The sequence below is a fragment of the Chlorocebus sabaeus genome, chromosome 12, assembly GCF_047675955.1.
Source record: "Chlorocebus sabaeus isolate Y175 chromosome 12, mChlSab1.0.hap1, whole genome shotgun sequence".
Classification (NCBI taxonomy): domain Eukaryota; kingdom Metazoa; phylum Chordata; class Mammalia; order Primates; family Cercopithecidae; genus Chlorocebus; species Chlorocebus sabaeus.
The window spans coordinates 46,751,821-46,779,374 of record NC_132915.1 but is presented as its reverse complement, the minus strand read 5'-3'; the positions used below and the strand labels follow the sequence as shown (position 1 = coordinate 46,779,374).

General features: G+C 34.3%; 1 protein-coding gene and 1 pseudogene across 6 annotated transcripts in view; one reads left to right on the top strand and one right to left on the bottom strand.

Annotated features, from left to right (window-relative positions):
• Nucleotides 1–27,554, bottom strand: part of CNTLN (centlein) — a 366,668-nt gene that overhangs the window by 59,995 nt on the left and 279,119 nt on the right. The gene's annotated exons all lie outside the window — the stretch shown is intronic.
• Nucleotides 347–2,506, top strand: LOC140713016 (sorting and assembly machinery component 50 homolog pseudogene; annotated as a pseudogene).

Genomic DNA, 27,554 nt, shown 5'->3' with positions numbered 1-27,554 from the left:
ATTATTCAAAACAGTTTACTAATACTTTTAATTCTGAAAGACCAAAAATACTCAAAACATTTAACAAGTACTTTTAATTTATATGAATACTTTTAACATTATATGCCTTTATAGCAAATTTTAACCTATGTGATATTAGCAAGGTAGTTTCTTTCAAAATAATCTGAATAACTAAACGAATGCATTTTAATTGAATTTGTTGAACCATATCACTTAAACTTCTGTTCCCACAAGTATGGAGAAAATAATGGATAGTAAAAACATGTTATATGTGAAATTTAGAAAGTTAATTAATATAATTGACTTTCAAGTATTCATGGGAAAAATAAATATTTGTCTATTCACAGAAAAAAGAGTTTGACTGTTGGTTTGTTGTTATTTCAAATCTTCTGTTTAAGTTACGAGAAGAAAAGCTCTCTTGAAAACTAAATACCAGGTACTAAATAGTGGAACAGATAATGGGAACCAAAAGTATATCCAGAATAATTCATCCTCATCACTACCAATATAATTTCTCAATGTTTATATGGTAATATTATGAGTTCAATCGTAGCCCTCCTAAACACTAGACTTACATATGACATCCTTACTAATGACTATGAGGTTGCAATGCATACCCATTCTGACTCCTTGAAAGACGATGGTAGTGCTATTTGATATCCTAAAGGAGAAACTGTGCAATGTCTTTCTGAACTCCTCTTTTTTACTCTCCTTTTCCTGCTTAAACTCAGTTAATTCAACATAGAAATAGCTATTCCTCACATGTCCTATATACTATTTACCACTTTAATTATATTCTTCCTCCACCCTCTTTGTCAATACTTTTTGGTACTGGAGTTGAGCGGTGGCAAGAAAAAAAGAATCCACCCCAATTTAAGAGATGATTTAAGTGAATATCTACTCAGAGAACCAATTAAAAAAAAAAGCCAGATCAACAAAAATAATACTTGATGTTTCAGGGGGATGTTAACAGCATTATCTGTATCTAAGTATAGAACGGCAGCCTCTGCCCTCATAACCAAGGATTGGTCAGGCCTGGGGAGCTCTCTCAGGTGGCAGCAGGAGAGGGAAGCATGAGGACACTGTACACACAGAGTTTGGAGCCTCTTCCACCAAGAGGATCTGGCTTTGGAGCATCAGAAAATGAAACTGAATTTGCTGAAGGTGAAAGTGAAGCCAAACAGGAAATTCTTAAAAACAAAGATTTGGCTGTTCAACATCCCCATTTCGATGGGCTTGGATGGACTAAATAAAGATACTATCATCATTTGTAAAACTGGAGATGTTTTTAAGCCTAAAAACCTCATTGAGGTAATGTGGAACTCTCATGAAGCCCAAGAAAAATTTCTTCATCCAGGAATTTTTTAGACAAGTGGATTTTTTGAGGGATACATGTCAAGGTGACAATGCATTTCCAAATGGGTTAGATGTTACCTTTGAAGTAACTGAATTAAGGAGATTAGTGGGCAGTTAAAACACTATGGTTGGAAACAATGAAGGGGGTATGGTACTTGGCCTCAAACTCCCTAATCTTCTAAGTTATGCAGAAAAGGTGACTTTTCATTTTTCCCACGGAACAAAAGAAATTTCCCATGGCCTTTCTTCAAACCATGGCCCAGAAACTTCAAAAGAAATTTATCTGTAAACTTATATAAAGTTACTGAACAGTTCCCTTGGCGCTCACTTTGGGAGATGAACAGAAGATGATCAGCCAAGTAGTCTTCCCATATGAAAGACCAGCCACACCATCAATTGAAAAAGCATGTGGTGAGACCTGGACAGCCACTTAAGGACAGCATCATTTCCTGTTTGAAAGTAAGGCAGACATTCACTTAAATCATCTCTTTCACATGCCATGGTCATCGATTTTCAGAATTCTTTCATCTTACCAAGAAAATGTGTTTTGCTGAAAGTTAACCAGGAACTGACAGGCTACACTGCAAGGGATGTAAGCTTCATCAAAGAAGATTTTGAACTTCAGTTGAATAAACCACTCATATTTGATTCAGTTTTTTCAGCATTTCTCTGAGGTGGGATGTTGGCAACCATGGTGATAAACTGTGAGTCCTGCTGCTAGTTTTACCTTGGGGAACCAAAAAGTGTCCAAGGATTCAGAATGCACAGCACCAGAGCAGAGTGCAGGCGACCACCTAGGTGAAGAAGCACGCTGGGCCAGCGGCCTGCATCTGTATACTGCAATGAGTTTAAAGCCAGCCAATGCAGTTTGGGAGAACTTTTCCAAACACTTTTTTTCTCAACACAGGAAACCTCTGCAACCTCAACTATGGGGAGGGCCCCAAAGTGTATTCCCAAGCTGGCTGAATGCATCTGCCAGTTTTATGGCACCAGGATTGTCTTTAGGCTTGGCAAGATGGCTCTGTTGGAACTTAATTACTAAATTCCTATGGGAGTGCAGACAGGCAACAGGATATGTGATAGCATCTAGTTTTGAGCTGGTAAGGTTCCTGCAGCTGACACCCCAGCAGGAGAAGCTCTGGGACCCTGATGGCAGTGAATCACCCACCTTGCAGTTTCTTTGACTGCAAGTCTACGTTAAATACCCCATTCATAAATTTTAAAGACATACACACGAAAAAAGGCCATAACTTTTCAAGTACAGTTATAATGATTGAGTTATTAGAAACAGAGACTATCAAATATCTGCAGAAGTCTCATGAAGATTGCTCATTCATCTCTGATTAAACTTGTTTTCCTAAAAATCAGATTTCAATACTTTGATTGTTTTCCTGTCCTCATGGTGTGCTATTACAATAGTATTACTTCTTATTTTATGGGTATTTTATTGCTCAAAAAGGCCTTTGTGGACTAGCCAGAGGAAATGAATATCCATGTATAGTATTAAATTGCTCATAATACTTAATTCCTACATAGGCTTCAAAAAGAGAGGCATCAATATTCCTTAGAATAATTTTTGAATTCTAAAAATTTATAATAGACCATGATATATTTCTGAAATTTATATTTTATAAGATAAAGAATTTCTCAGTAAGCCTCTGAAAAGCATGAATATAGATGTTATTTAAATTACATTTGAATCAGTTCTTAGGAAGACTACATTATCACATTAATCTAAATTAAATATTACCAACTTTGGGGGTTATAGAGTCAAAGGCTAAAGATCATCATTTGCAGCTCCAAATTCATATATTCAAGCTAGTGAAAGATATGTTTCTTAAATATATCCTAAATATGAATAACATCTTCATACTTAAAAACTGAAATATTTTCATGATAGGGTCAATAGTTAACTGTATGTCTCTCATTGGTTGTACTGTATCTAAGCCTTGAAAATAAAGTACTTGGATGAAAGCCAGTCAAGGAATTTCAAAACCCTGCAACTCATTACAAATTTAACAGCAGCAGTACTAAGTATTCATATGATGTTGATCATTTATAAATATACCCTGCAAAAATTCTCAAGAGAAGCAATAATGTTTTTTTCTATTCCTTGTATAAATTTCATAGGATTCAAGAGAGTGAAAAATGGACATTTTCAGAAAGGACTTTTAAAAATCTTTGGATTTGATGAAATAAAAAGTTACTGATACTATTTAAAATGGGATTTTAAAAACTAAGGACTAACATATGTAAAAATTACCAAAAAAAAGTCTTTCATAGCACACAGTAGAAATTTCTTGTATATAGAAAAAAGACATTTGCAAAGCTTTGACCTATACTATATTATTTAAGGTATTTCTCACAGATTTCACTGAAAAGCTATTTTTTCCAACACACAAAATTCCACACAGGAACTTCTACCATCATCCTTCCCTTCATTTTCTATTCAGAATTGTTTTCTGTTTATCATATTCTTTCAAGTAAAAAGGCTTGACCTAACAAAGTAGGTCACTCAATAAATAAAGTCAAATAAATACCTGACTCTCAGGCAGTTATGCTACATCAAGGACAATGATTCATGTAGATCTTTAGTAAGAGGTTAAGTCTGGGTATTCTTTCATTTTTACTAATCAACCCAGTTGATCTGCTTTTCTTCTAAATCAGTAGTTCTCAAATAGTACATACTATCCAGATGTGTATTTTGGAAATTTGTTGGGGCACTTTTGAGTGCCACAATGATTGGCAACTGAAGTGGGTGACAGCAAAGAATACCTAAGTACTGCAATGTATAAATCAGTCCTGCCCAATAGAAACTACTCTGTATCCTGCATGACTCTGAAATTCCTGTCAATTATTCATGTAGGTGAAAATTAACATATAATGAAATAAACCTAAATCCTAACTCAAAATGACATACAGATAAAGTATTTGTATTCCTGTGGCTCTGCAAATTTAACTATCTTGTAAATTAGAGGAAGAGCAGGAGATGAGAATGAGTAGTTCTTTTCTTCTCTGAGGCAGAGCTATAAGAATGTAGGTTTACCACATGGCCAATACACACAGCCAAAGCTGCATGGAGAAAGCTAGTCTGGTCTGGAATGAAGAGATGTGAGATAGAAGCATTAAAAACATTAGGGTGTCTGTTTCCAATTTTCTGTACCTTTACCAAGTCTATAATCTACAGTTCATCCTTTGATTTTGTGTTTTTTCTTATGTTAGTTTGAAATCTGTTTCTATCACTTGCTATCAAGATAGTCTTGTTAATACAGTCTTCTTAGTAAAGTCCAACAGTCTCTTCTCAGTTTTCTATTTCCTCTATGGGATCTGACACTGTTGACCAAAGCTTCTCTTTTTCTTGTTAAAAACTTTCTCTCCCTTGTTTCTTTATTAAAGTACTCAATTTTTCCTCCACGTTCTCTGTACAGTTCTTTTGGTTTTCCTTCTCTGACTCCTCTTTGCCCATATAGCAGTTAACTCCCCCGAACTTAAGATCTTGCTGCAAAGATTTGTTCCACCTCCAGCATTCTTTCTCTGACTAATGACATCAGTAGATTTCCTTCTTCATTTTTAATTAAATATTTCAATATAAAGAAAAATACAATGAATGCCTGTGTATTAACCAGTCAACAAAGAATATATTACCAATACAGTTGAAGCTATGAACATCTCTCCTGACCCACCAGAAATAATCACCATCCTGAATAACTTTGGTGTTTATTTTTCCCTTACCTTTCTTTGTACTTTTAGAATATAGATACATATAGACTCCCCAAACATATAGCAATTTAAAAACACTATTTCACATTTTAACAATCCCTGAAATTGTAATACGACTTCCCTTCCTAGATACCTGCTATTATTTAAACAAATTTTTCTGTTAAATTGCATATTCTGTTGATTGCTGGTGAATATGAGTCCTAATATCTCAGTATATTATTGATCCAGCAATCTTGCTGAAATCTCTTATTAATCATAGTAATCTGTCTTGAGATTCTGTGGAGACAAGCATAACATATGGGAACTAATGATGGTTTTGTTTCTTCATTTCTAATAGATTTAACTTTCACTGCTGTCACTTATATTAATGTGCTAGTTAGGTACTCAAGTACAACATCAAAGACAAACAATGATAGCAGGCATAGAAGTATTCTTCCTGATTTCAGAAAGAATGCATCTAACTTCTATCATTAAGTATGATGGCTAGTTCAGGTTTTTGGTACACACCTTTTAACAACTGTTTCAGGTTTCTGGTAGATATCTTTTAACAGAATAAGAAAGTTCCCTGCTAGTCCTAGTTTGCTAAGATAATTTTTATCATGAACAGATATTTAATTTTATCAAAAAATTTTTTTACTATTTTATTGTGGTATAAAACACATGAGATCTACTTTCTTAACAAATTTTCAAGTGTACAGTACATAAACTTCCCTCTTACAGCTGCTTATGCTTGCAGCCCATAAATTCAGGTACGTTATGTTTTCATTTTCTTTTGTCTCAAGGTATTTTCTAATTTTCTTTGTGACATCTTTAACCCATTGGTTGTTTAAGACTGTTTGGTTTAGCTGAGCGTGGTGGCTTATGCCTGTAATCCCAGCACTTTAAAAGGCCAAGACGAGTGAATCACTTGAGGTCAAGAGTTTGAGACCAGCCTGGCCAACACAGTGAAACCTCATCTCTACAAAAATACAAAAAATTAGCCAGGCATGGTGGCTCTTGCCTGTAATCCCAGCTACTCAGGAGGCTGAGGCAGTAGAATCACTTGAACCCAGGAGGTGGAGGTTGCAGTGAGCTGAGATCATGCCACTGCACTCCAGCCTGGGTGACACAGCAAGACTCCGTCTCAAAAAAAAAAAAAAAAAAAAAAAAAAAAAAGTTTTGGTTAATTTCTACACATTTGTGGATTTTACAGTTGTCCTTCTGCTACTGATCTTTAGTTTTATACCATTATGATCAGAAAAGATACTTTGTATTATTTCAACCGTCTTAAATTTAAGGTATGTTTTTGGCCTAACATGTAGTCTATCCTGGAAAATGTTTCATGTGCACTTGTGAATAATATATATTCTGCTGTTGTTGGGTAGAGTATTCTCTACACATCCGTTAGGTTCAACTGGTCCACAGTTTTGTTCAAGTTCTCTGATTACCTATTAATCTTGTTCTATCCATTGTTGAAAGTGGAGTGCTTATGTCTCCTATTATTGTGTTGCTGCCTATTTCTCCCTTCAGCTCTGTCAAATTTGCTTACGATACATACAGGAGTTCTGAGGTTTGGTGCATAAATATTTATAACTGTTTTATCTTCTAGGTGAATAGGCCCTTCTTCCAGGTGAATGTCTGTCTCTTCTAATAGTTTCTGATTTAATATCTGATATTGGTATAGTCACCCCTTCTCTCCTTTACTTTCCCTTTGTATGGAATATAGTTTTCCATCCCTTCACTATAAGCCTGTGTCATTAAAACTAAAGTGAGTCTCATGGAATCAGGATATAGTTGGATTCTGTTTTTTTAATCCATTTGGCAACTTTGCATCTCTTGACTGGGGAATGTAATCCATTTATATTTAATTGTGGATGGTGAAAAAATTTCCTATTGCCACTTTGCTGTTTTCTGTCTTATAGCTCTTTTGTCTCTCTTTTCCTCTGTTGCTATCTTCCATTGTATTTCACTGCTGTTTTTGTTTTGTTTTGTTTTGTTTTTGTTTTTGTTTTTTGCAGTGACATGCTTTGACTCTTTACTCACTTTCTTTGTGTATCTTCTATAGGTATTTTCTTTGTGATCACCATGGAGCTTGCATAACATATATTGTTTATAACAGTCTTTTAAGCTGATAACAATGTAACTTCAATCACATACAAAATATTCATACTTTTACTTCTCCCCTCACATGTAATTTGGTGAAACAAATTACATCTTTTTATATTATGTATTCATTATCATATTTTTAGTTATGTTTTTAATACCTTTTCTTGTAATTTCTATGCCAGAATAAAAAGTGATTACACACCCCTATTTACCCTTACCAGCGACCTTTATACTTTCACATGCTTTTAAGTATTGCTATTTAGCATCGTTTTGTTTCAACTTGAATAACTCGTTTAGTATTTCTTCTAAGAAAGGTCTAGGGTTGATGATGTCCCTCTACTTTTGTTTGTCTGGGAAAGTCTCTTTCACTTTCATTTTTGAAGACAGTTTTGCCAGACATAATATTCTTGGTTGGCATGTTTTATCTTTTTAAGGTGTACACTTATTTAAGTTTATTTCTTAAGCACGTTTAGTATATTTACAGAGTTGTGCAATTATCACAACAGACTAACTGTAGAGTACTTCTAAAGAACCTCATGCCCATTTACAGAAACTCCTTTCCCATCCCTGGCTCTAGTCAACCACTGAATCCACTTTCTGTCTATGGATTTTGCCTTTTCTGGACATTTTACATAAATAGAATCATACTGTATATGGTCTTTTATTATTAGCTTCTCCCACTTGGCAATATGCTTTCAAGGTTCATCCATACTGTAACATATGTTAGCATTTTATTCCCTTTTATTAATGAATAATAATCCACTGTATGGATACACCCCAGTTTTTTCTCCATTTATAAGTTGATGGACCCATAGGCTGTTTCCCCTTTTGGGCTACTATGAATAGTGCTTCTATAAATTAATGTACAAGGTTATTTGGTAACTCTATGTTTCACTTTGCAAGGATCTGTCAAACCATTTCCCAAAATGCCTGTGCCATTTTACATTCCCGTAGCATTGTATGAAGGTTACAATTTCTCTATATCCTTATCAACACTTGTTAATGTTTGTCAACTTACTAGTCTCAGTGATCCAGCTTTTGGATTTGCTGATCATGTCCGCTGCGTTTTTACTTTCTACAATATCAACTCTGCCCTTATTTTAATATTTCTTTCTATTTTCTTTGGGTGTCTTAGTTTGGGCTGCTATAATAAATTATCATAGACTGGGTGGCTTAAATAACAAACATTTATTTATCATGATCTGGATGCTGGGAAGTTCAAGATCAAGTTGTGGGTAGATCTGGTGTCTGGTGAGGCCATTTTCTTCCAAGTTGGCAGATCGCCATGTTCTCATCTATCTGCACATGGCAGAGAGCACAGAGATCTACTGTTTCCTTCTCGGTTTTTTTTTTTTTTTTTGAGACGGAGTCTCGCTCTGTCGCTCAGGCTGGAGTGCAGTGGCACGATCTCGGCTCACTGCAAGCTCCGCCTCCCAGGGTCAGGCCATTCTCCTGCCTCAGCCTCCCAAGTAGCTGGGACTACAGGCGCCCGCCACCACGCCCAATTTTTTGTATTTTTTAGTAGAGATGGGATTTCACCGTGTTAGCCAGGATGGTCTCAATCTCCTGACCTCATGATCCGCCCGTCTCAGCCTCGCAAAGTGCTGGGATTACAGGCGTGAGCCACCGCGCCCGGCCTCTTCTTCTTTTTATAAAGGCATTAATCCCATCATGGGGGCCCCACCCTCATGAACCAATGTAACCCTAATTAATTCTCAAAGGCTCCACTTTTGAAATGATCACATTGGGGGTTATGAATTATGGGAGAATACATATATTTAGTCTACAACACTAGGTTTATTCAATTTCTCATTCTTAAATAAAATGTTTAGCTCTGTGATTTTTAGACTTCTAGTCTTACTACAAGTATTTAAGGACATAAATTTCCATCTGAGTACCACCTTAGCCACATTCTAAATGTTTCAATATGTATTATTTTATTGTCATTCAATCTGAAGTATTTTTCATTTTCATTTTGTTTTCTTCTTTGACCCATTAGTTTTTAGAAATGCCTCTATAAATTCACATCAGATATTTTTAAGTTAACTTTTTAAAGTATGTTCTACTTCACTTGTGTTAGACAATATTATTCATATGATACAAATCCTTTGAAATTTGTGGAATTTTGTTTTGTGGCCTAATTATGTGAACATTTTTGATAAATACTTACAGAAAGACTTTTTATTGCCCTGTTAATATATATCTTTAATGACTTTTTATCAGCATTGCTTAACAGTACTGATATTATGAATAAATGAATTATTTATTTTGAGCCTAAGTTATTATGTGTTTATATTTTAGAGGCTCTCTGCTCACTTTTCCAGCAAAGCTCCTCAAAATAACTCTAAAATGTATGCATATTTAATTATATCCTCCAATTCCTCTCTTTCTGTTCCCATTCCTCAATTCCTCCCATGAACTCATTCTAATAAGCAGCAGTTGGCATAGAGAATGATAAAGTATATCATTCCCTTCTTGATATACTTTAATCATTTGGCTTCTAAGATACTCCTTTCTCTTGCTTTTCCCTTTCACTGGCTCTCCTTTCTGGTTCTTTCTCATCTGTCCAACTTCTAAATACTGGAGGGCCTAGAGCTCATATCTTGGACCTTATCTCTTTTCTACCTATCTCCACTCCCTTGGAGATTTCATTCACCTTCATTTTTAAATGCCATCTACATACTCATGGCTGCAAAATTTGTATGTCTAGGCCAGGCCTATCCCATAAATTTTAAACTCATATCCTGCTACATACTTGATATTTCCAGTTCACTAACAAATGACCACTTGGCTACAAACGATAAGCTGTTGTTGATTTTAGATCCTAAGGATTTAGTTTCTTTCTTTCTTTTTTTTTTTTTTTTTTTTGCAAGTTCCAGTATGCATTTGTGAGGCTCTTTTTAAAAATTTATTCAACTTTCTTGGTATTTTCTCACCACAATATTTAGTATATTACATTGTCACAAATATAATTCTTCTATCATCAACTTTCTACTCACTTTGTTAAAAACCTGAAAAATATCTTAAATACTTATTTTTTCTTTACCTTCCCATATGCAGTTAGTCATCAAACTTTTTGTGTTATAACACTGCAAAGTCTCTTGTTTTTTAAAAAACTTCCTATTTCTATTAATATTGTCCAGATCTCTTCCTAATCGTTCCTTGATATTTAAAGAATAATTTATCTAGCTGCTTGCATTCAATCTCTAGTCTCTCCAGCCTTAGTCTCAGTCCTTATTCTACATCAGAATCACCTGAGAGCTTTAAAAAACTACCAAGGTAGAGGGCCTAACTCTTAAATATTGAAATTTAATTGGTATAGGGTGAGTTCTTGGTACAACTAGTTTTCAAAGTTCCCCAGGTGAGGATAATAAGTGGTCAGGGCTGACAACCACAGGCAAACCAGATTATTCACTATTCTCAACAAACTGCTATGTCAATTAGATGTCTTTTCAGGCTTTCTTTTCTTCTAATGACTTTGCTCAATGCACACAACTTCCAAAATTATACCAAACCTTAAGGTTAAGTCCAAATACCACTCCTTCAAAAGCCTTAATCAAGAATGACAGCAATGAATGACTCTCTCTCTCCATATGCATTTAAACATCCATGCTATACATACACATGCACACATATACATATGTACCTCTATACCTCACAATTTCCTTTTGTTATTATACACATGTTCAACTCTGTTATTACAGGGGACAAGGATCATATTTAATTCATTGTTGAATATCCCATTATTATAGCACTTTATATGTGTTAGGTACATTAAACTAAATTGAATTGTAACAAACATACCTATCCATGTGCATACCAATATTCTAGTCATTTAAAACCAAACTCTAAAATATATGCATAATTAAATATTATATCAATTAAATAGTGATAAATATGCTATAATTTTTCACTTCCTGAAATATTGATACTGATGAGACATACCTACCTGAAAGTATGTTGATGTAAAAAATGAGGACACTACTAGAAATATAAAATTATGCAATATATTATAACACTGCTTTTATTTTAAACAGAAAAGAAATTTCTAACTGATGCTATTCAGGTCACATATTCTCATATTAATATTTTCTTCAGTAAAATAAGAAATGAATCTGAAAACAGAGTATAAGAAGTACAATTTTATAGTACACAGTGTTCTAAGTGGTAATAATAGTTTCCTACAAAGTCTAATATAGGACACAGACATTCTGTTAACAAATACCACTTGCTTCATCTAGAATAGAAGACAGGACATAGGAATAAGACAGTCACGTCCAATTCCACATGGATTCTCAGCTCTGATCCTGGGTTTTGCACAGTTTACCTTGCGAACATGATCCAAGTGACATTTTGCAAATTCCTGGATAAATGTTGCTACACTCTGCTAGGAGACAGACAGGCTATGTCATGCACAGATCAATAACAGCACTGTGTTTCATCAGCCTCAAAATCTAAAGTGCTTCATCTGGCAAAAGCCATGGCCCTAGAGAATCTGACGTATGCAAACTGAATACCCTACAAGGAATGTGTACTACACAAACTATTGGAGTAAGGTAAAAGAAAACTCTGGAGATTAGCAATAAGGTACAAAAAAAGTAGTTTTCTACTTCATTATTACTAGAAGTGTGAACACAGATCACAAAAATGGAAATGAGGCTATTTAAAATTCTGCAATTCTTGACAGGAAAAAAATGGCCCCAGTACAGTGTAATACCTTTAATCTTTCAAATAAGAATTCTGTAAAGAAATATAAACCAAGGACAAATACAAGTTTGGATACAATAAAAATCACATAACTCCAAATACATAAATTTTTAAAATGAAGATCCATGAAATAAGGCCCTTTTCATATTAGAGAGTTTGCTAAATGTCTCTTCAGATTTAGTAGTTTTCATACTCAATGTTTATATGCTACATCAACTAGAAAACTCAAGGCATTTGTTGAATGGGCTGTGCTCTGTTGTTTTTATTCCAAATTCTGACACTTGGCAAAAGTCTTTTACTTGAGGCTTGATTAAACTAATTTAAGATTATTTGGTTAATGTAATTGGACAACATATGAAGAAAACTTGAAAACTCAAATTCTAAAAAGGAAACTGCTTTAAGATTGCTATTGCCAAAAAAGTTTCTGAAGCAAAATGTGCTATTGCAGAATTTAGCTAGATCTGACTCAGATGGTAGGGGAATCAATAATTCATCAAGAAATCAGAGAAGACAATGATGTTTACTCATAAACTAAACAGCAGTATATATTTATAACTTTTTTATGAATATTGAGAAAATATGTAATATTTATCAAATTATGGTGTGGGCACTATAGAACATACAAAATTAGGTAAAACATATTCTTGCTTTTAAATTGTTTATAATGTAAAAGGTAAATAAATATCACAAAAGGAGGCTAGACCACCACTTGGATAAGAATAAGGAAATATATTTATTTGTTTTTCTTGTATCCCCTAGCCTAGAGGCACAGCCACATTCTAATATAAAGATATGGAAATACCAGCTGGGTGGACGAGGGCTAGGGAATTTGTTACCTTGACAGGTCAGATGGGAAGTGTGCCCACAAAAAAGGAGCTACCCTGGCCAGTCGTGGTGGCTCACACCTGTAATCCTAGCACTTTGGGAGGCCAAGACAGGTGGATCACCTGAGGTCAGGAGTTTGAGACCAGCCTGGCCAATGTGGTGAAACCCTGTCTCTACTAAAAATACAAAAATTAGCCGGACGTGTTGGCATGCACCTGTAATCACAGTTACTCAGGAGGCTGAGGCAGGAGAATCCCTTGAATCCAGGGTGGGCAGAGGTTGCAGTGAGCTGAGATCGCGCCATTGCACTCCAACCTGGGCAATGAGAGTGTGACTCTGTCTTAAAGAAAGAAAAAAAAAAGAGCCACCCTTTAAGTACTCTCACTACCCTTCATAGTCTAAGGTCAAATTCCACTTCATATTTCAAAATGCTCCTCCTACCATCTTTTAATCATAGTCTTAACAGCCATTGTGACAGTGCATTATCTTAAAAGTTTAAAAGGTACCATTTTTGGAGGCGTAGTTATACCACTGGAATGCAAATGCAGTATAAAAATAAATTCATAAAAATAACACAAGTCCAGAAAGCATTACTGGAACAGTAAGGGCTTTGTAGAAACTATAAAGCAGATGAGACCAGAATGAGTGCCTCTCTTTCCAAAAATATCTCTTAGAAACAAACAACAACCAAAAAAAAAAAAAAACCCCCACTGATTATTCCTAGTAGAACTCTAGGCACTAAGCTCCAGAACTGAGGCAAAGTGGGGCAGAAATAAGCCCAGAGAAATTAATTATTCAGACAGTTTCTCCAGTCTCATACAGTCAGGAAGAAAAAATATTATCTTTGCAATATAGAATACATTCTTAATAACTTGTTTTTGGAGAAATCAAAATTTAAGTAATGGACTACTTTTAAAAGTCAACTTTTAATAACTAAAGACAAGAAAATATTGAAAGTAGCCAGACAGAAATAATGCATTACTTATGGGGATATGCTAATTTGAATGACAGCAGATTTCCTAACTGAAACTATGGAAGCCAAAAGAAAAGTGGCACAATTGTTTTTCAAAACAACACAACGACTTTTTTTTTTTTTTTGTTAAAGAACTGTTGTCTGCAAATTCTGTATCCTTCAGGAATGAAGAGAGACTTCATAGACAATCTATTAAGTGTGCTATATCACTACACTTAAAAAAAAGTACATACCTTAATTAAAAATACTTCATTGTTAGCAAATACTATAGAACACTCTATTCAACAGCAGCTGAAATCGTAATTTTGTTCAAGTTCCCATGAAATATTCAACAAGATAGACCATATCTAGACCATAAAACCAACCTCAACAAATTTGGAAATATACATAGACTAGCCTCTGGTCATAATGGAATAAAACAAAAATTTGATAACAAAAAAGGAATAGGAAAATCTGTATACACTCATAAATTAAACAATATATTTTTAAATAATACATACGTCAAAGAGGCAGATTCAGAGAAAATTTAAAAAGCAATAACGTAATGAAATGTAAAATATAGTATATCAAAAGAATATGGGATGCAGCTAAAGCAGTGATAGAAGGGAAATTTATAGCACTAAACAGTTGTATCAGAAAAGAGAATTCTAAGATCTTATAGCAAGCAGTTAGAAAAAGAGCAAAATAAACCCAAAGCAAGCAAAAAAAAGGAACTAATAAAGATAAAAGAAGAAATAAAACTGACAACCGAAAAACAAAGAAAATCAATGAAACAAAAAGCTGGCTCTTGAAAAATCAATAAAATTGTTGTCTCTAGCAAGAATAAGAAAAATAAAAAGAGAGAAGACACAAATCCTCTTATCAGAAATGAAACAGGGAATATCACTACAGATTGTGCAGTTATATAATCTAATAAGAGAACAATATCATTAAGTAGAGTTTACTCCAGAATATAAGAATAGATCAGCATAAGGAAACCTATTAATGTAATTCACTATATCAACAGAGTAAATTGGGGAAAACTCTTATTATCATCTCCATAAATTTCAAAAAGTTATTTAACTAAACAATTTTTCTTAATTAAAAACTCTTACTGGCTGGGCATGGTAGTTCATGCCTATAACCCCAGAACTTTGGGAGGCCAAGGTGAGAGGACTGCTTAAGGTCATGTGTTCAAGACAAGCCTGAGCAACAAAGCGAGATCCCATTTCTACAAAAATTTTTTTTAAATAGTTGGGCATGGTGACACACACCCAGCAGTTTGAGGTAACAGTGAGCCATGATCACGTCACTGCACTCTAGCCTGGGCAACAGAGCAAGACCCTGTCTCAACAACAACAACAACAAAAACAAAACAGGAAACAAACAAAACCACTGCAAACTCTTAGAAAGCTAAAAATAGGGCTGGGCATGGTGGCTCACGCCTGTAATCCCAGCACTTTGGGAGGCTGAGGTGGGTGGATCACCTGAGGTCAGGAGTTCGAGATCGGCCTGGCCAACGTGGTGAACCTCTGTCTCTACTAAAAAATACAAAAATTAGCCAGATATGGTGGCAGGTGCCTATAATCCCAGCTACTTAGGAGGCTGAGGCAGGAGAATCGCTTGAACCCAGGAGGCGGAGGTTGCACTGAGCCAAGATTGTGCCATTGCACTCCAGCTTGGAAAACAGAGCGAGACTCCATCTCAAAAAAAAAAGAAAGCTAAAAATAAAAGAAAATTTTCTTAACTTGATGTTATCTATCAAAATGTACAGTAAGCATCATACTTAAAGCTTAACCTTAAAGACAGTTATAAGTCAAGCTATTTATCACTTTTTTTACACTTTAATTTTATTATATCTCAGATCACTTTTACTCTAATCAAGGAGTTTCCTTTAAAGAGGAATTTAGTGGAGAATAATGTTAGATTTGGAGGTTAGATATTTTTTTTTCTGATCCTAATCTTTTTTTTTTTTTTGGAGACAGAGTCTTGCTCTGTCACTCAAGCTGCAGTACAGTGGCCTGATCTCAGTTCACTCACTGCAACCTCTGCCTCCTGGGCTCAAGCGATTCTCCTGCCTCAGCCTCCTGAGTAGCTAGGATTACAGGCACACGCCACCATGCCTGGCTAATTGTTTGTATTTTTAGTAGACACAGGGTTTCACTATGTTGGCCAGGCTGGTCTCGAACTCATGACCTCAGGTGATCTGCCCACCTCGGTCTCCCAAAGTGCTGAGATTACAGGCATAAGCCATCACACTTGGGCAGATCCTCATCTTAAGAAATATATTAACAGAGAATAGAATTTATACTGATGCATTTTATTTCAGCACACACTGAAGATCTATTCCACTGTCTTACAGCTTTTGAGAAGTCAGTTGCCATTCTAACATCTCTTGAAAAAACAATTTTCACCATTTAATCTCCTATCCTTCAGGAGTCCTAATTAATGATAGACCCTCTTTTTACCTTCATAACTCATATATCTTCTATGTTTTTCATTTGTCTCTATGCCATATTCTGAATAAGTTATTCTATCTATCATCTAGTCAAGTAATTCCTTCATCCAGTTAACTAATTCTGAAGCTCTTCCCCTGTATGTAATTACAGTCACTGAACTTTTAATTTTACTTATTGTATGATTTCACTTCTAAACACTCTCTATGGTTTTCAAATATCAGGCCACTTGTAATTTCTTGTGCATTACAAATATTTTTTAGCATGTTGGCTGATAATTTAAGCTGTCATTCATTCATTCCATTGAAGGTTTTTTTTTTTTTTTTTTTTTTTGGTGCCTTGATAAATTTTACTTTTTGTCTCTAGTGGTCTGCTCTTTCCCCCAATTTCTCCAGGTTTGGATTTACTTCATTTCATTCATGTTTCAAAGTACTGGGTCTCTCACATTGATAAAAGATCATCATAAGGATGAAAATAAATTTACCTTAAAACTAATGATTTAATATGGAAAACAAAAAGGCAGCAATTCTACTATTTACACAGAATATAGAGGAATACTTTTGCAGAAGAGTTATCAGCATCCCTAAGCATGCAGAGAAGTGTTTCAATAAGATGCCTCCTAGTTTTCCTATGAAATACATTTGTTTGATCTCTTATCTTTTTACAGATAAGGAATTAATCACTTAGAAAACATGTTGCTTCCTTCAGGTGTTACACCTAGTAAGTGATACAGCTGGGTACAGATCTTAATCTTCTACACATTAAACAATGTTCCTAGGACTGTTAATTAATAGCTCACTGAAGTCTCAGGAATGGGTAAATAAATCAAAATGGATTAAAGACTTTAATATGAAGCCCACAACTGTGAAACTACTAGGAAGAAACATTGAGAAAAAACACTTCAAGGCATTGGTTTGGGCCAACATTTTGTGAGTAAGATCTCAAAAGCACAGGTAACAAAAGCAAAAATAGACAAATGGGATTATATCAAGCTAAAATGCTTCTGCACAGCAATGGAAACAATCAACAAAGAGACAACCTAAATAATGAGAGAAAAAACTTGCAAAGTTGTCTGTAAAGGGATTAATAACAATAATATACAAAGAACTCAAAACAACAGCAAAAAAAAAAAAAATCCAATTAAAAATGGACAAAAGATTTGAACAGACATTTCTCTTAAAAAAAAGACATAAATGGCCAAAAGGTATAAGAAAAAATGCTCAATGTCATTAATCATCAGTGATATGCAAATCAAAACCACAATGAGGTACCATCTCACTCCAGTCAAAATGGCTATTATCAAAAAGACAAAAATTAACAGATGCTGGTGAGGAAATAGAGAAAAGGGAATTTTCATACACTATTGATGGGAATGCAAATTAGTACAGCCACTATGGAAAACAGTATGGAGTTTCTGCAAAAAAACTAGAAACAGAACTACCATATGATCCAAGAATCCCATTACTGGGTATACAGCTAAAGGAAATGATATTAGTATGTCAAAGAAATATCTCCATTCCCATGTTTACTGCAACATTATTCATAACAGTCAAGATACGGAATAAATCTAGTTATTTAACAACAGATGAATGGATAAAGAAAATGTGATTATATATACACAATGGAATACTATTTAGCCATGAAAAGGGAATAAAATCCTGTCATTTCCAACAAGATGGGAATAACTGAAGGACATTATGATAAATAAAATAAGCCAGGCACAGAAATACAAATATCACACATTCTCACTCACATGCAGGTGCTAAATAAAATTGATCACATGAAGGTAGTAAGTACAATGGTGGTTACCACAGAGGCTACAAAGGGTGGTAGGAGTCGGGGTGAAGAGAACTTGGTTAATGTGTACAAAAATACAGTTAGGTAGAAGGAATAAGTTCTAGGGTTCAATAGTATAGTAGGGCAACTACAGTTAGCAATAATTTATTGTATGCTTCAAAATAGCTGTAAGAGAAGATCTGGAATGTTCTCAACACAAAGAAATAAATTTTTGAGATAATGGATATTACAATTACCCACACAATGCATACAATTCACATTGTATGCATGTAAGAAAATATCACACGTACCCCATAAATATGAACAACTATTATGTATCAATAATTATAAAATGGGTAAATAAAGGGTGTGAAAACTCTCTAGAATACTAGTATTCTCTAGTATTCTAGAGAGTTTTCAAATAGTATGATTTAAAAGATAGGTAATTTTGGTAATATTAGTGGTCTTAATTACTAATGGCTGACAATTGAAAAGAGTAGTTTATTATAGGAAATCTTAAGTCACCTATGATAACACAGACTGGAATAGGAATATGATTCTCAGAAACAGTCTAGGGAGAATTTTAGGAGATGTATAAAATCACACACCTGATGAGATCATTTATTTTACATTAGGTATATTTAAAAGTTACAGAATCAGACTAGAAAATAAAGATTAAATATACAAGTACGGATGTCAATAACTTCGTACTTTCTTCAGATAGATGAACAATCAATTCAAACATGATATGGTCAGTTTTCAGAATACGTGTTCACAGTGTTTAGCTATGGAAATCACAGAAGCCATATTCTGAAGTTGAAGTTTTGTGCCAAATATTAAATGTCCTTTCAAATGAAACTAGTAAGAGCATTAAAATTCTTTTGCTTGGCTAACTATAACTATATGTGAATCTAAAATTTTGGGGTCAAATTATTATATTTTAATATAATTTTGAAAAAATTCTACTATAAGTGGTAAAATGTAAAATATGTCGGTATTTTTATTTTCTTAAAAATTTGTGCAGGAGGATTAGAGATAGATGACTCTATAGTCAGAACACAAGGTTCAAGTTTTAGACTTACCACTTACTAACCACGACCCATGGATAAGTCATTTACTCATGCAGTCTCTTTTCTTTCTATATAAAAACAGGATAATAATTCTTATCCAATTAACTCATGGATATTCTGTATTTCTCAAATTGTGAAAGTATGTGAAATGCTTTGCAAATTTAAAGTGTCATAAAAATGTCACAATATTTCTAAGTGCCCTAAATTTAATTTGATATGAAATATAAATACATACTCAAATACTTTATTTATATATTCCAACGTATGATATCCCTTGTTCTGAAGATGATTAATTGAAGAATGTTCCCATGTGTACTTTAAGCAACAATCACAGCTGTAGCGAACATAGTCATATAACTGTTGCCACAGTCTACAATAGCTTCCGTTAACAATTCTTGAAACTATCATAGGGAACTTCCGTTATAGCTAAGAAGTCTCCAGGAACTTCTGTAATAGCTGAGAAGTCTTATGTATTAGCATTATTGAGAAAAGACAAGCTCAGATAAATAAGGTGTTGCTACTATGAATCTGCTTATGTATATTTTTATTGACTACTTCCACAGTTGGCTCAGATAATGAGTTTTAAAAAGATTTGTTTTTAATTATTACTATAAAGTGGTATTTTTACTTAAAACATCTATATAAATATACAAAGCCAAATATGTAATATCTGATGATATTTCTACAGCATTTCTGTATTTTCAAAGGATCTATAAAAATAACTCATGATAATACTAACTGCCTCAAATCTTTCAAGGAATGAGCTGGAATAAATTAATAAATGAATATGTTTTTTAAAAAAAGTAAATAACAAACATCATCCAATGATTAAAGTTTTTAATCATTTAATATATATGCTATTCTGATTTTAGAACACTAAAATAACTTTCCTTCCTATAATTGTGTATTATTGTGACCTTGAGAATGCATTTATTTGAAACACTGCATGGCAAAGAAGGCATAATACAGTCAGAACACCAGAATTTGACCAAAGATCTAAAACATACTAGTGAAATAAACATGGACAAGTTAACTAAACTCTCTGGATTTCAACTGAAATATATTTTGAATGAGAATAATTACATCACAGGTTATGAAGATCAAATAAGAAAAATACCAAGTTTGCAAAAGCTTCCACTGTGCAAATATAACCTAATCTTATTACTGAAAAATAAAATCAGCTTTTTCAAAAAATAAATACAACAAATCAAAATAAACTTTTGAGAAGGCATCAGTAGCTGAGTCATTCAGTAGGCATACAAACTTGTATAGTTACTTTCTGTAAAATAGAGATAAAAACAGTATCTCATCTCACAGGGATGTTGTGAAAATTAAATGAACGAATGCACATAAAGTGCTTAGAAGATGCCCTGTATGTAGTAAGCACATAAAGGTTAGCTATTCTCACTATTATTATTATCATAATCTGTCTAGAGTAACTTTTCCCCATTAATATTTATTATCCTCCTTCTGTACTGCAGGGCAGTGTACTCACGAGGTTGAAAAGTGCAAGAGGACTCCTAATAAACCTGAAAGTGATTCTGCTAATTTTGTTATACTACCTCTCATGCTTTGGGCCTTGGTGTCAATGTTACCTTCTCAGAAATGCCATTCTTTGACCAAGGTTGATCTAAAGCCAACCTTTCTCTCCTTTATCCTTAATTACAATGCACTCTTTGTAATCTTTATTTTACTTATTCTGTTGCATGGTTATTATATTCTGTCTCTTATGACAAATAAGCTCCATGAGAGTAAAACCATACCTGTGTCTAGTACACTGTTGTGTTCCCATTATCCTTCATGGACCCTAGCACACAGAAGATACCCAATCAATGCTTGATGAATGAAATAATGATCTTAAGGCGTTACTATGCAGCCAAATTTGGAAATCTGAGACAGGAAGAAAGATGACTACTATGGTACAGATGTGATACTTCCACCATTGAGAGCCCCAACACTGGCTTACTCCAACTAAGGGCAATAATATTCTCAATGATCAATCCTTAAATATTGGTAGTTTTAATTGCATTAGCCTCCAAATACACAGAATCATGAAGTAAAGAAAATATTAAGTGGGAAAAGGAATTGGAATAGTATTGAACTGTTATGCCTATATGTATTAGTATGATTTGTCTTTGTTCTTCTAGTAATTAATTTAGAAAAAAGAGAAAACAGCCACTGAAAGTTCATGTGAGATTTATACGCTATAATACACCCACTGTACTCTTTACTCATGAAATTTTAAATATTTTGTTCAATCTGTGATATCATATTTGATAGGAAATACAGTTAAAATTTTTAAAACTATCTAAAGATTGGCAGTCTGGAAGACAATACAACCTGAAAACCCTCTGTATCACATAGAAAATATACAATATCAAGTATTCTTTTTGAAGTATTGCTGAAAAATCTAAAAAAAAAAAAGAAGTGACTCAAGGGCTGGGATCATAGTCACCTATGGAGAGCAGCCAGCAGCAGAGCAGGGAGCATGTGACTGGATGTTTGGTAGCACCTGCTGCATGGAAATCACCAGGGCCAGCAACTTCAGGAATTGTGGGAGCAGGAGCTGAAACTTTGACCTTGGGCTTGGAGAGGCTAAATTTGAGAATCCTGTGGAGTGCTGCAACTCCAGTTGAAGGGTAGACTAAAAAATATTGCTAGGATAGAAAGGTAATAAAGAAATACGTCTCTGATTGGGACCAGGACAGAGTACAAAAATTTTCAGTTATCTCTACTGGTAATGTTTACGTCTGTGACTTTACCTCTTGTGGATTGAAATCTGAATTTTTCAGTGTAGGTCAGGAATCTTACTGCCCTGAGAACTAATATAAATATTAAGTAGTGGTGGGTAGCAAAAGCAAACAGAAAACAGTCTGGATGAATGCTCCCCAAAGACAAGGTTCAAGGAATTACCACAGAGAAAAACACATCCACTAAAGCTGAGCTGCAAATCAAAATTGTAAACACGTGTAGAAATATCCCATCCCAGCTGAGAGTAAGCAGAAAAAATAAATAGGAAGATTAGAACCTCAAGAACATGTGACTTGAAAGAATATATAAGCTTGTTTAAAATGATTAAAGATATAAAAGAAGAAATTAATGTCCAAGAAAAGAACAAGAGTTCATGAAAAAAATATTCTAATCACTCAAATGAAATTATTACATATATAAAATGTATATATATTATATACATGTATACATGGATATAAATATAACATGACAAAAATTTTGAACTTCAGTTCTTTCAGATAACAATATGTAAGATGTAGAAGAATATTGAAATAAGACAGAAACAGTAAATAGTTTTAGATTAATGGAGATTAGTCTACTTTTTACACTTTTAAAAATTCTATTTCTCACTACAATTTGGAAGTTATATAGTTTCTTTCTCTTTAAAACCAATGTGGAGGTAGCCCTAATCCCTGAGTCGTTGCACTCTGGGCCCATGATGGGAGTGGCAATATGGCAATATGTGAATTGCTTTTGCGGTCCTTCTCTTTTCTTGAAGGATTGTGCAGGTTTATAGTTAAATAGATCTATTGGCCCATCCTGAAAATCCAGGAAGTTTGACAGCTTTCCTTCATTGTCTATTTCTCCGTTTCCTTTAGACCCAGCTGGTTGCTCCTGGCATAATCCAATCTCTGTTCCTGATTTCTGTTGAGAAGGATTAGGTCCCTGGTTCACATTCACACAAATCTCCTCATCAAATGATTGTACAGCCACACTCTTAATGTTCTCTTCAAAACAACCTTTCTCATTATTTGCACTATCAGTAGGCTGAAAAATGTCCATATCTTCCAAGTTGTGGTATACTTATGCTTAACAATTTCTATTCAATTTATCTCTCTCCTTTACATTTAACCAAGCAATCAGGAGAAATCAAGGCATTCCTGCAATGCTTGCTTAGAAATTTCAACCAATTTCATCACTCACAAGTTGTATCTTCTACAAAACACTGGAACACAATTCAGCCAATCCAAGGTTTTTTTAAAAACAAATATTTTATCATAAGGATTGCTTTTCCTCTAGTTTCCAGTAGCGTGTTCCTCATTTCCATATGAGACCTCACTAGAATCACCCTTAACATACGTATTTCCAGCAAGCACCTCAAAAATCTTCTAGCTATTACCCAACTCCAAAGCCACTTCCACATTTGATGTATTACTGCAGCACCTCATTCTTGGCACCAAAATCTATATTAGTTTGCTCAGGCTGTCAAAACAAACCACCAGACTGGGTGGCTAAAAGAACAGAAATTTACTTTCTCACAGTTCTAGAGGGCTAGCCATCTAAGACCAGGGTGTCACCATAGTCAGGTTCTAGCAGCAGATCACTTCCTGGCTTGCAGATGCCAGGTGTCTTGTTGTGTCCTATTATGGAAGAGAGAGTGGAATCTGGTGTCTCTTATTATTACTATTATTAGAACACTAATCACATGATGACGGCCCACATGACCTCCTTTAAATCTAACTACCTCCCAAAGGCCCTGTCTCCCAACACCATCATACCAGGAGTTAGGGTTTCAACATATGAATTTTGGAGGAACACAATTCAGTCTGTAGCAATAATACAACTCTTGAAATCAATTTTGTTATTTAAACAAATACTGAGAGATAATCAATAAAATAACTCATCCATTCATATATAAATGAATGATAAAGATTATTCTGTTTTCTCTAGAGACATTATTTCAGGAGAGAGCTTTTTAGAACATACGCTATACAGAATGTATAACTCCACAAAAATTTCATGTGATATCTTAGTTTGTTGTCTATTTCTATAACAGAATACCACAAACTAGCCAATTTGTAAGAATAGAGTTTTATTTAGCTCATGGTTTGGGAGGTTAGGAAGTCTAAGAGCATGGTTACAGCATCTGGTGAAGGCCTTATTGCCAGGTCATGAGATGGCAGAGGGCATTACATGGTGAAAGAGCAAGAGTGTGCCAGTCAGCTCAGGTTTCTCTTCCTTCATTATAAAGCTACCAGTTCCATCATGGGGACCCTGCTGATGACCTTTTGTAATCCTAATTACCCTACCTCTAATCAACATAAGAATTTAGGGATTAAGTTTCCAACACATAAAACTTGGAGGACATATTCAAACCATAGCAAAATCTGTCAGCTGAAGTTTTATACATAGTCAGTGCCTAATATAAAACATTCAACAGACTTTCTAAAAAGTGTGTTATGGATAATGGCCACATTTTCTTTGATAATATGGATTCTGGTAGTTTACCTCTGTGAGCTAATACTGTTTGAATCTTTAGGATGACACATATGTTACTAGAAAGAGGTATCTATGGCCATAATACACTTAAGTAATATTATTGGAACAAAAAAGAGAGCATTTACATCTTATTAGCCTTAAGATTTGGGACTCATTTTCATATGTTTCAATTAAATTATGAGTAACACCTTTAAGTCAAAAATCTGATCATTCAGACTGGAAGAGTAAGTCAATATAGTCTGCCTTACCCTATTTCTATCCCTTGATGTTCACTTTTGCAATACAGATTTTAATATGTAAGGAGAAAAAATACATTGTTTTAATCAGAAGAACCCAGTTCTGGCAGGATTCACTACCTGCTGACTAAAGAGTCCCTGGACCTCAAATAAACATCAGTGGTAGCCAGGCACTAGTTGCGACAGGCCTTGGGCAATAACTATGTTGCTAGCTTCAGGGGTGACCTAGCACAGCCTCAGCAATGGTGGATATTGAAGTGACTGAGTCACCTCTCTCTTAACTCCAGGCAGCCCAGCATGGAAGGAGAGACTCCTTTTGTTTGGGGCAAAGTGAGGGAAGAGAATGAGAGTCTCTGTCTGTCAATCCAGGGAATTCTCCTGGATCTTACCTAAGCCCACCAAGGTAGTAGAAGTCTGCAAGAATCACAGTGTTACTGGGATTAGGGTATCCCCTAGTGGAGATGCGGCTGCAGTGACCCAAGACTTAGGTCACAACACTCAATTCCTTTGAATATCTAGAAAGCCTTCTCAAGAAGGAAGAGTACAAAAAAGCCCAGAATCCAAAGATTAGGATAAATGCCTAACACTTTCATGCCCAGACACCAGCAAACATCCACAAGCATCAAAAACACTCGGGAAAACATGACCTCAATAAATGAACTAAATAAGGCACTTGTAGCTAATCCCAGGGTGACAGAGAGATATGTGATCTTTCAGACAGAGAATTCAAAATCGCTGTTTTGGGGAAGCTCAGTGAAGCAAGAAAACACAGAAAAAAATCAGAATCCTATCAGAGATATTTAACAAAAAGATTGAAATAATTTTTAAAAACCAATCAGATATTTTGGAGCTGAACGATTCAACTGACAAACTGAAAAATGCATCAGAGTCTCTCAACAGCAGACTTGATCAAGGAGAAGAAAGACTAGTGAGCTTAAGGATGGGCTATTTAAAAATACACAGGGGAGAATAAAAGAAGAAAAAGAATAAAACTTGCCTATAGGATCTAGAAAATAGCCCCCAAAAGAGCAAACATAAGAGTTACTGCCTTAAAAAGAGGGACAGGGAGAAATCAGGATAGAAAGTTTACTCAAAGAAATAATAACAGAGAACTTTTCTAACCTAGAGAAAGATACTAATATTCAGGTATCAGAGGGTCATAGAATTAAACCAAATAAGAGATATAACCCAAAGAAGACTACCTCAAGGCATTTAATAATCAAAATCCCAAAGGTCAGGGATAAAGAAAGGATCCTAAGAGCAGAAAAAGAAAATAAATAACACATAAAAGAGCTCTAATATAGCAGACTTCTCAGTGGAAACCTTACAGGCCAGGAGAGAGTGACATGACATATTCAAAGTGCTAAAGAAAAAAACATTTATCCTACAGCAAAAATACCCTTAAAACACTAAGATGAAATAAAGACTTTCCCAGACAAACAAAAGCTGAGAGTTTTGCCAACACTAGACCTGTCCTACAAGAAATGCTAAAGGGAGTTCTATAACTTGAAAGAAAACAACGTAGATAAGCAGTAAGAAATCATCTGAGGGTAAAAAAAAAAAAACTCACTGGTAATAGTATGTACATACACAAACATAGAATAACAGTGTAATTGTGATGTGTAAACAAAAAAAAGATATAAATAGAAACAACAAAAACTTTAAAAGTGGGGGATTGGATCAAGTTAAAATGGAGAGTGTATATTAGGTTTCTCTTTGCTTGTCTATTGTTTTTATAATCAGAGTTTAGTTGTCATCAGTTTAAAATAATTGGTTATAAAGCATTATTTGCAAACCTCATGGTAACCTGAAATCATAAAACCTACAACAGATATACACACACACACCAAGCATGAAATTAAAAACTACTACCAGAAAAATCACTTTTATGCAAAGAAAAATAGGAAGGATGAAAGACAGAGAGGACCACAAAACAACCAGAAAATAAACAACAAAATGGCAGTAGCAAGTACTTGTCTATGAATAATAATACTGAACGCAAATGGACTAAACTCTCCAACCAAAAGATACGTAATAGCTGAATGGATTAAAAAAACAAGACCCAATGATACACTACCTACAAGAAACTCATTTCACCTATAAAGATGCACACACGACTGAAAATAAAGGGATGGAAAAAGATATTCCATGAAGTGGAAACCAAAAAAGAACATGAGTAGCTATACTTCTATCACATTTTTAAAATTTGAGACAAAAAATATAAAAAGAGAAAGAGAAGGTCATTATATATTGATAAAGGGGCCAATTTAGCAAGAGGATATAACAATTATAAATACCTATATATCCAGCATCAGAGTACTCAGATATATAAAGCAAATACTGTTAGCACTAAAGAGAAAGTCAGACTTCAGTATGACAATACAATAATAGCTGGAGATCTCAATACCCTACCTTCAGCAATGGACAGATCATCCAGATAGAAAATCAACAAAGAAACATCAGACTTAATCTACATTATAAACCAAATGGACCTAATAGATATTTACAGAACACTTCATCAAACAGCTGCAGAATACACATTCTTCTCCCTAGCATATAGATGAGTCTCAAGAATAGACCATATGTTAGGCCACAAAACAAATCTTAAAAATTTCAAAAAAGTTGAAATTGTATCAAGTATTTTCTCTGATCACAAAGGAATTAAAGTAGAAATCAATAACAAGAGGAACTTTGGAAACTATAGAAACACATGGAAATTACACAGTATGTTCCTGAACGACAAGTAAAGAAATTAAGAAACAAGAAATTAAGAGGAAAATTTAATAATTTCTTGAAACAAATAATCGAAACACAACATACCAAGACCTATGGAACACAGCAAAAGCAATACTAAGAGGGAAGTTTATACCTAAAAGCGCTTACATCAAAACAGAAGAAAAATTTCAGATAAACAACCTAATGATGCATCTTGAAGAAATAGAAAAGCTAGAGCAAACCAAACCCAAAATTAGTAGATGAAAAGAAATAGTAAAGATCAGAGCAGAAATAAATGAAATTATAATGAATAAAATATGAAAAAAATCAATAAAACAAAAAGTTGGTTTCTCAAAAAGTAAAACAAAATATACAAACCTTTAACCAGACCAAGAAAAAGAGAAGACAAATAAAACCAGAGGTGAAA